At 43.1% G+C, this 14,399-nt stretch overlaps 1 long non-coding RNA gene across 1 annotated transcript; it reads right to left on the bottom strand.

Moving 5' to 3' along the window:
• Positions 1-4,279: 4,279 nt before the first annotated feature.
• Positions 4,280-12,394, bottom strand: LOC120312926. Its single transcript, XR_005557993.1, has 3 exons — positions 9,165-12,394; positions 7,823-7,982; positions 4,280-6,624 (listed from the first exon to the last, which is right to left on the bottom strand). It is a non-coding gene; the product is annotated as an uncharacterized LOC120312926 (long non-coding RNA).
• Between the last annotated feature and the right edge of the window lie 2,005 nt (positions 12,395-14,399).

Here is a 14,399-nt window from a genome sequence, read left to right as displayed (position 1 = left end):
AAGGCTTGTACTCTTTCTCTTCAGTTCTCACTCCAGCTCATCCCTGGCCTTCAAATAGGGAGAGGGAGGAGGAAAGGAAAGGGGTGACAGCAGACTATCCCACCTAAATTATCTGTGAAGAACTGAGACTATGTCCAGGCTATATTGCTATCTGCCATGTATTAGTCTGCTCTTGGCAAAGTTTCAGAGATGCTTCCCTATGGTCTTTAAACATGACTCATCTCCACAAGTCTTGGAAAGGTTATATAAACTACCAAGACAGCTTTCCATTGCATCAAGGACCGTCAGTTAAAGGGCTAACAGGGAATTGAGACCTGAACAATGGATTTCAATCATGAGTTCCTGGACAGCTGAAGCCTACAGATCAGCAACCTGCTTTTACAAGTTATGGCAAAGATGATCGAGATAATATGAAATGCTTTGGGCATTAACAAACAACACTTCCATAAGCAAAGAAACTTCAATGTTTCGTTACTGAGGTCGGCTGGATACCCACAGGCATAGCAGAAAGTGGCAGAACTAAGGTACAACTTCAAAGCAGGGAGCCTGCAAGTTGTCAGAACGCATCAGTGGATTTGTGATTGAGAAGTGATTTTGAAGCAGACAGCTTGGCTCACTGTCCTAGCCTGAAAAGTAAAACCAGGTGTTGCACACAGCCCCGTGTAGATTTTCTACAGGCATATTTTACCAATTTTAAATGATTAAAGGATGAGGAAAGACTATTCTGTAGCCTTTTTCCTTCCATCCAAGTTCCTTTTCTAGCCTCTGTAGAGAATTGCCATTTGGGGGAAATGTTATGTTTTGTTATGTTTCCATATCCGCATATTCTTCCCAGTGAAATGTCCCCAGGCTGATTTTCATGGAAAACAAAGAAAATTAGTGAGTTTTCACTTGGCAAACTCCTGTTTAACCCTTTCCTAACAATAAATAAAGCCAAAATTGCGGGGGGGGGGGAACTCAACAATGGCTAGCCACATTTTAAAGATTGTACCATCAACTTTGGGGATTTCATCTACCGTATATTATACATTCTAGTATGGCACTGAAAAAACTGACATGATGTTTTTTCACACGAGCATTGCAGCATCCCATGGTCAGGTGATCAAAATTCGGTTGCTTAGTAACTGGCATCTATGATGGTTGCAGGGTTCTGGATCACGTGATCACGTTTTCTGACTTTCTGACCAGTAAAGTCAATGGCGAATCCAGATTCACTTAACGGTGTTGTTGTTGTTAATTGAGAAGTCATGTCTGACCCATCGCAACCCCATGGACAACGTTCTTCCAGGTCTTCCTGTCCTCCATCTTCTGGAGTCCATTTAAGTTCACGCCTCCTGCTTCAATGACTCCATCCAGCCACCTCATTCTCAGCCATCCCATTCTTTTATTGCCCTCCATCTTTCCCAGCATTAGGCTCTTCTCCAGTGAGTCTTTCCTTCTCAGTTAGCTGGCCAAAGTATTTGAGTTTCAACTTCAGGATCTGGCCTTCTAAAGAGCAGTCGGGGTTGATCTCCTCTAGGACTGACCAATTTGAACGCCTTGCAGTCCAAGGGACTCGCAGGAGTCTTCTCCAGCACCATAGTTCAAAGGCCTCAATTCTTTGGCGCTCAGCCTTTCTTTTGGTCCAACTTTCATATGGTCAATGGGGAAGCCAGATTTACTGAACAATTGTGCTATTAACTTAACAACTGCAGTGATTAACTCTGGCAAGAAAGGTTGTGAAATGGGACAAAATTCAACACACGTCTCGCTTAGCAACAGAAATGTTGGGCTCAACTATGGTTGTTAAGTTGACAACTTATTGTATTTCATCTTGTTTTGTTTTTACTTTATTTGTAATGTGTTTGTTTGCAATTCTCATCGATGACTAATAAAAATATTCATTCATGCTTCCTTATGATAAGGGAGTTAACATTTCCATAACTTAAAACACTGCAGATTAGCTACAAGGGGTGCCATCTGTAATGACTTTCCTGCACCAAGTTCTCTTTGCCAGGTAAGTATCCTTCACAACATTCTTTTTTTGTGATGTCTCATCAACATTATGCTGGAGGTTAAATCCCTTCTTTTCTCATACATTGTGCTTTTGGATTTTCCCCTGAAATCCGAAGTGGGAATATTGCCAGGAAATGCCTGCTAACAATAAGTGCTTTCAATGATCAAATTAAAAAAGAGCTCCAGAGCTTTGTGCAGCTTTAACCAAATCATGAATCCTGTAAGTGCCTAATACATTCACACAACGTATTACAAAAATAAAGCATGGACCGCAATAGGCACATTTCACACTGACATGCTGTGCTTACTAAAAGAGACAAACTACCTGAAGTCCTAATGTATTGATCAGATTCAGAGAATACCCCCAAGATCTGTTTGGTTTGGGCTTAGCTTTATAATGTGCAAACCATGATTTAGCATACCGTATAAACACGGCCTCTCTGAAATCTATAGGAAAGGAGAAGATGAAAAGCAGCAGAATCTTCTTTGAATCAAACCTATGCAGGGTTTTTTTTTTTGGAAATGGTATGAAAGAGACATGCCCTAACCGTATTTTGGACAGAACAGAGTTATAGGCTGGAAGGGATCTTGGAGATCTTCTAGTTCAACTCTCTGCTCAAGGCAGGAGACTTTACACGATCCCTGTCAAATAGTTGTCCAGAAAACCTCCAGCAATTGCGCACCCACAACTCCAGGAGGCAACATATTCCATCAATTAATTGTTCTTAGTTTCAGAAAAATTCTCCTTACTTCTAGGTTGAATATCTCTTTAACTAGCTTCCACCCACTACATCTTGTCCTACCCTCTGGTGCTTTGGAGAGTAAGTCAACTCTTTAATGTCCTAAAACTGGGGTCCCCAACCCCCCGTGGACCAGTACCAGGCTGCAGCACGCCAGCAACTGGGCCACACAAGCAAAGTCCCATCCACGAGATGCAGGCAGCACACAAAACCACACACCCTCCTGTCCATGGAAAAACTTCTCTCCATGGAACCGGTCCCTGGTGCACCAAAAGGTTGGGGACCTCTGTCCTAAAATACATTGATAGTATTACTACATCTTATCTTCAGTCCCTCCTCTCGCTCTTTGTGTTTGTGTGTGTGTGTGTGTTTGTGTTTGTGTGTAAGAGATGAACTTTAGGAGGTAATGAAAAATAATTGAAAATTGAAACACTATAGTTTACCTCTGTTCAATTATATAAAGAAAATACAGACAAAATTATTTTCTACCAAAGAGTAACAAAAGGAAAACTATGTCCACCAAGAGGGATATTCTCCAGGACCGTTAAATGGCTCAAAATGAAATTGAAAAAAGGCCGGATGCTTCCCTGTTTTTAAAACAAGTTTTATTTTCTGGGTATTGCGGTTTTCCCTGATAAATAAGGAAACTGGGTATTCCCCAGTCTGATGAAGAAAGGGTTTTCATGGTTGCCAAGTAGTTGTTCTAAGAGCTCAGTTCTTTTACTCTTGTGTCATCCTAGCTACATACACACACATAAACAGACACACATCGGATACCAAGTGACAACACAGTGTGCTAAGGCCAGATGGATAATTATGTTTCCTTTGTGTGAGCTATTGAAAGGGACTCAGAAGAACACGAGGACTGATCTGTCCCCCGATAGTTAACAAGGTCTCTGCCTCCTGGCTATGATCTATTCTAGGTCAACAAAACTACGGGGACTTTATGCTAAAAGACCTGCCGCAGGTTGGGAAATGGGGTAGAGCAGGTTGAAGAACAAAGGAAATCTCTGTGCAAGGTAATATTTGTTTTGTTCAGAAGGCGTATAGACTAAGCACAAGTTCTTCCTGATTGACCTCCGCCATGGGGCTGCAGCCAACTTTTATCTATAAAAGCTCTAGTATCCTTAAGTACGTGCTGAGTATTTTGGGCCATTTTTCTTTCCTCTTGAACCTATGCAGTGCGTTTTAAGTTTCATGGGGACAAAAGCTTCTTCCAACGGCTCGGAAAGCATCTCATCACGTTGAGAAATGTTGTCCTGTTCACCTTCTCAATTGGCTTGTGAGTTGATCTAGAACTGCCAAATCTGAGTTTCCCAGTACAGGTAGTCCTTGACTTTCAACAGTTCATTTAGTGACCAAAGTTACAAGTGACTTGTGACAAAATTTTCACACTTACGACCGTTGCATCATCCCCAGGGTCACAGGATTTGCATTCAGATGCTTGACAACTCGTTCTTGATGGTTGCAGTGTCCTGGGGTTATCTGATCGTATTTTGTGATTTTTTTTTTTTTTGACAAGCAAAATCAATGGGGAAGCCAGATTCATTTGACAACCCGTCACTAACTTAACTTCAGTGATTCACTTAACAACTGTGGCAAGAAAAGTCATAAAAACGGGGCAAAACTCACTTAACAAATTTTTCACTTAGCAACAGAAAGTTTTGGGCTCGTCCTAAATCAGGGACTAATTGTAGTCAAGTTAAGGCTTTCCTGTTTCTTTTGATAGGCTTTACCTTCTCCCTTCTCTGCTTCTCCAAAATCTTAGAAAAAGAAGAAAAAAGGTAACTGTGTGCTTCTAGATGTTGCTTCTAGGCAAAATGCAGCAAATAGGATCTCCACAGGCCAAGTATGGTTTCTATCTGGGTAGTAACCTCCCTTCTTGACCAGCAATAGTATTGTTTTGAAAACTGCAATTGGTTTGTTTTATGCTATGACAGTGGCCAGGATCTCACAACGACAGGCTGAGCCAGTTATAAACTAGTGTAGCCTGATATACAATCTGTTGTCTCAGCAAGTGCGTCCAAGGGAAAACGTAGCCCTCAAGATTAAAACAAACATAAATATGTCACCACACTTGCTGCATGGTTTTGATTTTTTGGGGAAAAATAAATGCAAAATAAAAATAAAACTTCAGCGTTAAAGGGGATTAGAACCCACACTACGACACAGAAGCATTTGGGAAAGGGGATCAGAGAGTCCACTCCCTAATTCTCTTTCTGTGAAGGTAACCCACTTCAGTTGCTTTTCAAATTTGCTTCGGTAAGCAGCGATCCCAAGATGCATCTGAAACACGCCTTCATGTTCAATCAGATCCCCGCCTTTCACTGGTATGACGACTTTTTGTTTCCTGCTTCTTCCCCAGAACTTGTAAGGTGACTCACTTGGACTTTAGCCTTTGTACAAACTGCAAGCAAAGCCAGCATCAGTTGAGCGAGGCTGAGCCAAGAACTGCTGAACAGGCAAGAAAACAAGTGACCTTGTTGCGTAACTGGCAAAAGGGCTCGAGTGTCGATTTTTACATTTACTACAAGGCTGTTGTTAAGATTCCCACAGATGAGAATCTGTGCCATCAGAAGAGGTCTGGCTCTGAAGAATGAATTAGACATTTAGTCTCTAATTTAGACATTTCTTTGAAAGCCTTAGAAAGTAGGAGTTGCCCAGTGAAATATCTGCAATAATAGAAAAAATCTGAAAAGTAGCGGTTTCTAACTTCTCTTATTGCTCGGTCACTGTTGCACCATTCTTGGTATACTGTGGTCCTATTTGGATATACTATATATCTGCTTTTTTACACTCATAGCAGTGTACACAAAGCATTCCATTTTTCTCTACAGCAAACTTGAGAAACGGGGAATGACCCACCATCCTCTTGACAAGCTTCGGTGGCTGAGGGTGGACCTGAACCCAGGTCTCTCTGTTCGTAATCCATCACCTTAATCACTACTGTACATTAACTCGGAAGTCACTGGTGTTATACTTAATTCACGTATAGGACAGATTTGCACAAGTAGCCTAGGTTAAAATTGAGTTGTTTAATTTGTGATATTATATGTTGCTGGATCTCAACCACCATATTGTAGGACAGTGTTTCTCAACCTTGATAATTTTAAGGCATGTGGACTTCCAGCATTGCTGGCTGTGGAATTCTGGGAGTTGAAGTCCACATGCCTTAAAATTGTCAAGGTTGAGAAACACTGTTGTAGGAGAAGGGATGGCAGAACCTGGGAGGGGGGGACTGAAAAGGGATCAACCTAGAATCCCTACAAGAGGACTAAGCCCCATCCTCCTGAATGCTGTTGACCCTTATCTAAATAGATGCCGACAGTTAATTAAGAAGATTTCTGTGCATAGGAGTTTAGCAATAAATAGGTTTAGTTGAACCTTCAGGTGTGAACCTGCCTTTCACGCCAGACACATATTAAGTTATAATATGGTTTGTCTGAGCAAGACATGCTCTGTGAACACAACTGTTTTTGATTAATCCACATGCAGGGTTTGGTGGGTTATGCAAACCTAGTTAGTGTATACGCATGGTGTAGTAGTTATAGCCTAGTGGTTATAACATGCAGTAATTGAATCCTGTTTCAGTACATGTGTGATAGCAAGGGTTTCAGAAAATGCATGACAAACCATGATTGAACTGGGTGGAAAAGCAAGACAAGGGAAGAAATAGAGGGCTTCAGCTTAGGCCAAGACAATGAAAACAACTGAAAAGAAGCAGGAAAGTTTCAAGCTAGGAAGTTGTGGCATTGCAAAGTTGTGGACTGCAATTTCCCCCTTCCCCTAACTTTGGCCATGCTTACAAGCGATCACAGGAGCTAGCATTCTACACCATCTGGAGGACTCCATTATTGGCTGTCTATGGCAGGATTTTCCTCATTTTCTTCTGCTGGTTGGATTGGGAACAAGAAACACAGTTTTGATTGTACGCAGGTTGCATAAAAGCACATTTTTTTTTTTTTTTTAGCATGGGTCAGACTATTCCGTTTTATCACAAAGATGCACGTTTTCAAGCAAAAGCCCTTCAGGGATTTTTGTCTTACAGTTTTTTGATAATCCACGTTGAAGGTGCAGCTCTGTGGGTGAGATGGACTTTGACTTCCAGGGACAATGGCTGGGAATACTGGAAGTTGGAGTATCCACTCACAACGGAGTGCCAGTTTGGAAAAGGCTGCTTAATATCAAGGACAATTCATCCCACCCTACCTAATAATTTCAGTGACAGGTATAATCAATGCAAATAAACAACCTCAATCCATCCTAGTTGCTTTACAGCAAGGATGCCCAACCTCCCCCCCCCCCCAGGCCCCAGACTGGTATAGGTCCATGGCCTATTAGAGGAACCAGGCCATGCAAGCAGTGGACGAACAAGTGAAGCTTCATCAGCACATGCACAGGATCTAGCTTGTGTGCGAAACCATCCCCTCCCCCCCATCCATGGAAAAATTGTCTTCCAAGATACTAGTCCCTGGTGCCAGAAAGGTTGGGAACGCTGCTTTACAGGATCAAGTTAAAACTATAATCAGACTTCATCTACAAAGCAGCAGTTCCCCCTACTGGTACAATAAAACAAAGCTGTGTAAGCTCCAAGAACTTTGCCTGCTCCTGAAAAAAGTTCTCATTAGCTACCTTTGCATCTTCTCACTACAATGCAGATCAGCGGTTCTCAACCTATGGGTCGCGACCCCATTTGGGGTCGATCGACCATTTCACGGGGGTCGCCAAGCAAGGCTATCTGCCATTTTTTCCCCCTTTTCCGGCGGGTGCCTTACCTCCCTTGGGCTGGGCCAGCTGGTGGCCCAGCCGGTGGTCGGCCTGCTCCATCTCTGCCGCTTGCCAGCTACACCTCGGCCGGCGCAGGGGGCGGCACCACGCATGCGCAGTGCTCCCGGGCAGGGAAAGTCCTCGACTTATGACCGGTTGGGTAGTCCTCGACTTACAACTGGTTTAGTCGACTCACGACCGGTTTAGTCCTCGACTTACGACCGGTTGGGGGTCGCGGCATTAAAAAGGTTGAGAACCACTGATGTAGATAGAAAGTCAATAAACTAGGCAGGTGTAATATATTCACTTATTTCACTTACCTTGGGGCCCCACACTCAATTTATCCCACTTTGGATCTATTATTGCGAAGACCTAGCTCCCTAGAGATGCCTGTCACATGGGGAAAGGTGGAAGAAAGGACAACCAGCAACAAGGTGGAGTAGCTCGGTTTCGGTGGCGATGGGGACACCGTCGAAAGACCTGAAAGACCACGTTAAAATTGTCAGGGAGAAATCTGTATGTGGTTGCTTGGAGTTGACAACTTGATGCTACATAATCAATCAGTCAGTCAGTCAATCAATCGATCACTTGGACCCCAAGTATAATGCAGGGGGATGAAAACAATTTGCTGCGGCCAACTAGCCGCAGGACAATCCATGTGGGATAACGTGATTTTATCCGCCACTGTTTCTTCTACATTATTTCCATTTTTTTGCCAATGGAAAGAATGTCAAAGAAATGGTGGCAGATAATATTCACCATGTTGAGGCGATCCCCTGTGGAACTGTCCCGTGGTGAGTTTGCTGTGACAAGACAGCCAGGCCAGATCGGCTGAGGCAAGATGGCTGAGGTGAATAGGCTGCAGAGAGATGGCCTCGGCAAGTTGTCCCGTTCCGCTGTGTCGGTTCAGAGACACATTCGTGGATATGTATGGAATTTGGCCTTAATTTACCCAGCATGAATATGTCTAAGGAGTGTACCCAGAAGTCTTCAAGAACACTTAGATCAGTGGTTCTCAACCTGTGGGTCGGGACCCCATTTGGGGTCGAACGACCATTTCACGGGGGTCACCAAACAACACAGTCCGCCATTTTTTCTCCCCTTTTCCTTAGCTGTGTTACTCAACTCCCTTTTATTCTATTGGCTTTTGAAAGCCCATAGAATAGACTCTCTTGAACAGAGTCTAATTCTATTGGCTTTCAAAAGCCAATAGGAATTGTCCAGGCTGTCTCTGCCCTGCTGAGCCCGCCAAAAGTCCCATTCTGCAAACGATGCTGTACCAGTTGAGTAGTCCTCGACTTACGACCGGTTGAGTAGTCCTCGACTTACGACCGGTTGGGGGTCGCGGCATTAAAAAGGTTGAGAACCACTGACTTAGATGAAGTTCTTCTAAAGAACGATGAAGAAATTATGTGGGGGTGAGGTAGAAAAATTGTGATTCGTGCTGCATTATCTTTACTTCTCAACCACGACTAGCCCCCTTTCTTAGACCAAGGTTCAAATTCTGCCGTCACAAATTCTTTCAAAGCATTCTCCCTGCAAAACAAGCCTAACCTCACTTTCAATATCCAGTGCTATTCAGCAAGTCTTCCCAACTGAAATAATAATCATAAAAAAATAGTTGCACAACAGTTGACTGAATGTAGCACTTGGCTATTTTACCGGTAGCAACCACTTATTTTTGAGCTGCATCACTGCTTTTTTTTTCTTTTAATCACTTGACTTCCAAACAAACAGGCGAGAGATATTAAGGCTTTTTCCCGTTGACCTGGAAAAGGCAGGAAAACAAGGAGTCTTAATTAACTCTGAGCTATTTGCTCAAGCAGTCTGAAAAATGACACCGGAGCCAAACAACTGTCATTTAATTTTTAAGGTTTTTTTTTTTCTCTTAAAGATGACTTTCCAATTTACATTAAGACAGCTCTAACAAAGTCATTCCTTTTTCACAAAAAAAGAAATTATATTAAATAATTTCCGCCAATAAATAACATTTGTCACCATTCTTTTTTAAACATAGCTAAAAAGAGAGCAAGAAAGGAGGCAGTCTCCAGGCAATGGGCAAACATCACTTCAGAACCAGGAACCCCAGTCCTTGCCACACATTCCCAGGATTTGTGATTGTTTGGGATGAGAAAAACCGGCAAGGTGCTCCGTGAAGCAATGGATTAGCTAAATCGGGGAGAGGTGAGTAGGCTGCCACCCCACAGCAGAACCAAGATCTCTTGTAGGAGGTGAAAGCACCTTTGTTCCTGAAGTTTGGAAGACCCATTGTGGACTCCCCTCCTTAGTACATGCACCTTGCTTTTTTATCATGCAAGATAAAAAATAAAAATAATTAAAAAAAGGGCTGCTGCTAGGCAGCCTCGCGGGTAAGGGGGGGGCAGTGCGCACAGCCTCTGATTCACTTGAACCCTCTGGGCTGGAGGGCTGTTTCTTAGCTTCTCACCATTTCAAAATTGATTTTGCTGCTTTGTGGCTCAAGACGAAGGTCAAGATTGTCCCTGGAATTAGAGAAAAAAAAATACACACATACACACACCTGCGCGTGTGTGCGACAGAGATTAGAGAAGAACGGGTGGAGAAAGAAACAGAGGTTTTTTTTCACAGATCCAAGATAAATTAATGACTCTTTTTTTTTTCTTCTTCCAGAAAGTGGGATTGGGCAGGCAGCCCAAGTGCGATTCTCCATTAGTCATCTATTTGTGTTGGGAAATAAAACTGTGTGATAGGAAAGGATCCCAACCCAACAATCTTCTAAAGAAAACGTTTCACATTTCATTGCTAAAGTAGAGAAGAGCCACGTGCTAAGCTGGCATGTAACCCAGGTTTAAGTTACCACTTTTTGATCAGAAATCTCTCCAAGGGCCTTCCACTCTTCATCCAGAAACAGAAGCCAACCAGGTCCCCCCCCTCCCTTTCGCCCTCATAACCAAATCTGCAGGTAAGCAATACATGCCCCCTTCCAGAGTTTGAGACGAGCTGGCTTTAACCTTTGCCCACGTCAAAATTTGGGTCAAGAGATCAGGAAGTATCTAATTGCCCTAAAACATAAGAAGCTGTTGGTCCAGCAACATGCCATGCCAGGAAAAGACCGCTGCAGGTGGCCCCCTCTTTTACAGGAAAGCGCTAGGGAAAAGCAGGGCAAGGAAAGTCTTGAGAACTGAGCCCTGACTACTGGGAACCGGTTTCAATACTGCCTTTCTGACCACTTGCTAAAATGGTGGGAGAAGCAGGGGAAACAAAGGGAAGGTTACCACTGTCCAGGGCTTGTCTCTTGCTGCACACATCCTTGCGTCCTTGTTCTCACAGCAGTATTAGGAATTTAACCCGGTTAATGGAAAAAAGACAAAGCCAACAGGGAGCAAGCAACCACATGTAAGTTGTCTAACGAAGAGCAGGGCTGGGGAACGACTTCAACTCCCAGAATTCCTGAGCCAGCCATGCTCACTTGAAGTCTACGAGCCATAAAGGGCCACGGTTCCCCACCTCTGAACTAGAAAACCAAATCCTTTCACCCCAAATCATACTGTTTTGCCACACTGTCACCCCCCCCCCAAACACTATGCCGAATTTCAAGGAGTTCTAAAGCAGTCTCTCTTTCACCAGTATCTTGGAGGTGAAAGGAGAATAATAATAGCTCTAGCTGGTGAAAATTAAGGCCCCCTGCTCAAATCTACCCCTCTCCTGAATAGCCATCCTAGTAGACTCCAAGGTTTTTCTTTCTTAACAGAACTGGGGGAAGGCGAGTCAGTCGATGCAGTACCTTAAACCAATTGGGCAAAATACAGCAGCTTTATTAGCTTTAACTTTCATAATGTTACTCACACGGAGGAAGGAAAGGAAGCCTGGGGGGGGGGGAGGAGAGAGAAGTAGAGCAGTATTTAGCTACTCAAAAGTACAGAAATTTAGGACTGAAATGTTTTTTTACCATTTCCTAAATCCATATTACAATGATTTCCAGTAGGCAAAAAAAGGGCACAGACACTGCTGCCAAGAATTATCATCTCTCAAAGGTGAGAGAACAAAATTGGCACTACATTTCAGACACTAAGGTTTTTTTTTTTTAAAGACCAGCTTTATTTTATAAACATTATTACTGTTGCATGAGAAGATCCAAATGTATGTGGTTCAGGGGTAGGCAACCTGGGCTCTTTTATGACTCGTGGACTTCAACTCCCAGAATTCCTGAGCCAGCTGTGGATGGCTCAGGAATTCTAGGAGTTGAAGTCCACGAGTCATAAAAGAGCCAAGGTTGCCTACCCCTGGTCTAAATGGTACCTTTGACACCGATTCCTTGGATGTATGAACATTTTCATCCATATGGCTGAAATTAGCAAATGAATAATGCCCCCATCCATAGAAGGCTCATCATTTGAAACTTATCCAATTCTGGAAAAAAAAAAAAAAGCTGGATGGAAACACACAATGGATGACATGGCAGAGACTAAACCAAGTCACTCAAGATTTATGCAATTAAATGAAGCCCTTTCTGAGTGACTTGCAAAAAATCTGTACCTTTCAGGTAAGTATTCCTACCAAGGCTATATCATATCCTACCGACAGTAAAGGGTAATCTAGTTTACGAAGGAAGGAATTCTATAAAAATGAGATGCCCTGGTCAACCTAAACAAAAGCTGTAAGAGGCCTGCTTAAGTGAAAGTGTAGTTCTCCATCTTCAAGAGGATCAGTGACACTATTTAGGTGGATGTTGATGGAAAAAGGACAGTGATAAAAGTACGAACACCCTCCACTGCATCGATTCTAAAATGCAGAGAAACACTAATTTCTTGATTCTCAAGAGGAAGGTTTAAGAAATGGGCAACGCCTATGGCTGTAACCTGGAGTGAGGAGTCTATCACAGAGCAAATAAGAGGTATATATATATATATATATATATATATATATATATATATATATATATATATATATATATATATATATATATATATATATATATATATATATATATATATTGTCCAAATAATAACGATCACCAAGAGAATATCTATAAAAATAGAAATTTAATCCACCAAGCTTTCGTCAAATACACTTGACATCGTCAGGGTTAAAAGGCAAACTACGGGGGAGTCTTATATAGTTGTTTAATGCCTGTTTCCGGCTCCTGGAGCGCGTCATAGGCCCCAGCTGATCGGGCTGAGTCCTAAGCATACGCCCCACGTCAGCATCTATCTCCGTTCCATGGTTAGTTTGAGTTCGATCATATGTTGCTTCGTTAGTTGTTAACGGGTTGGAAGCCCAAGTCCTTTTTCCTTCCCTATTCGTAACCCCTCCACCATCCCAGACATCACTTCCCTTTGTGAGCGGGGGTAGGCAATTATCCACACTGCCTTCAATATCACTACATGCCCCAAGGCTGCTTTGATCCTGTTTTCCTATCTCCCGGGATTGTAACACAAGCTCATAGTCCCCCCCCATGCTATTCCTCCTCCCCTCCTTTTTCCCGTAGGTTCTCCTGAGCGGTCTGCTGTTCGTTTCCACGCTCTCTCTCTTGCGTGCAGTCGCGATGTTTCTTGCCGTTGTTCCGTTATCAGTGCTTCGTTGTTCCGTCCATTGTTGGAGAGCACTACTGCCGTTCATCCCCAATTCTCCGTTCCCACTCCGTATAGTGCTCCTCCCCTTTAACTGCAATCGCTGTTTTGTCTCGCAACTTGGTGTTGGGAGTATCCGAGGGGGATGCATTCTTCTACTCGACTGTGACCGGGTTGTTCATGACAACCCGGTCACAGTCGAGTAGAAGAATGCATCCCCCTCGGATACTCCCAACACCAAGTTGCGAGACAAAACAGCGATTGCAGTTAAAGGGGAGGAGCACTATACGGAGTGGGAACGGAGAATTGGGGATGAACGGCAGTAGTGCTCTCCAACAATGGACGGAACAACGAAGCACTGATAACGGAACAACGGCAAGAAACATCGCGACTGCGCGCAAGAGAGAGAGCGTGGAAACGAACAGCAGACCGCTCAGGAGAACCTACGGGAAAAAGGAGGGGAGGAGGAATAGCATGGGGGGGGACTATGAGCTTGTGTTACAATCCCGGGAGATAGGAAAACAGGATCAAAGCAGCCTTGGGGCATGTAGTGATATTGAAGGCAGTGTGGATAATTGCCTACCCCCGCTCACAAAGGGAAGTGATGTCTGGGATGGTGGAGGGGTTACGAATAGGGAAGGAAAAAGGACTTGGGCTTCCAACCCGTTAACAACTAACGAAGCAACATATGATCGAACTCAAACTAACCATGGAACGGAGATAGATGCTGACGTGGGGCGTATGCTTAGGACTCAGCCCGATCAGCTGGGGCCTATGACGCGCTCCAGGAGCCGGAAACAGGCATTAAACAACTGTATATAAGACTCCCCCCGTAGTTTGCCTTTTAACCCTGACGATGTCAAGTGTATTTGACGAAAGCTTGGTGGATTAAATTTCTATTTTTATAGATATTCTCTTGGTGATCGTTATTATTTGGACAATATGAATATTCAAGAGTCGCATTTTTGTTTTTATTTCTATATATATATATATATATATATATATATATATATATATATATATATATATATATATATATAAGGATAGACCTACGGTGGCCGATTGTACTGTTTGTTTAAGCCACTAATATTAAGAAGAGTTGCCTGAGGAACATTGACTCAAAAACATATCGCAAACAGAGCCAAGAAAGGGAAAGAGGTAATTAACTGGGTGCGGTCAATGCTCCCCCCCCCTCTTTATTTTCTTTCTTTTCTTCTTTTCTCAATGAACAATCAAAGTTGCAAGGTTTTTTTGTACAAAAGAAGCCACTACCAAAGCTTGGTTTCTACAATAGACCAAGCTAAGAATATACTCAACAAAGGATCCCGTTTCCAAAATAACGACATCA

The sequence above is a fragment of the Crotalus tigris genome, unplaced genomic scaffold, assembly GCF_016545835.1.
Source record: "Crotalus tigris isolate CLP2741 ecotype Arizona unplaced genomic scaffold, ASM1654583v1 scf7180000018549.3470463, whole genome shotgun sequence".
In the NCBI taxonomy this organism is placed as follows: domain Eukaryota; kingdom Metazoa; phylum Chordata; class Lepidosauria; order Squamata; family Viperidae; genus Crotalus; species Crotalus tigris.
Note: the sequence above shows the minus strand (reverse complement) of the source record. Positions and strands in the feature narration are given on the sequence as shown.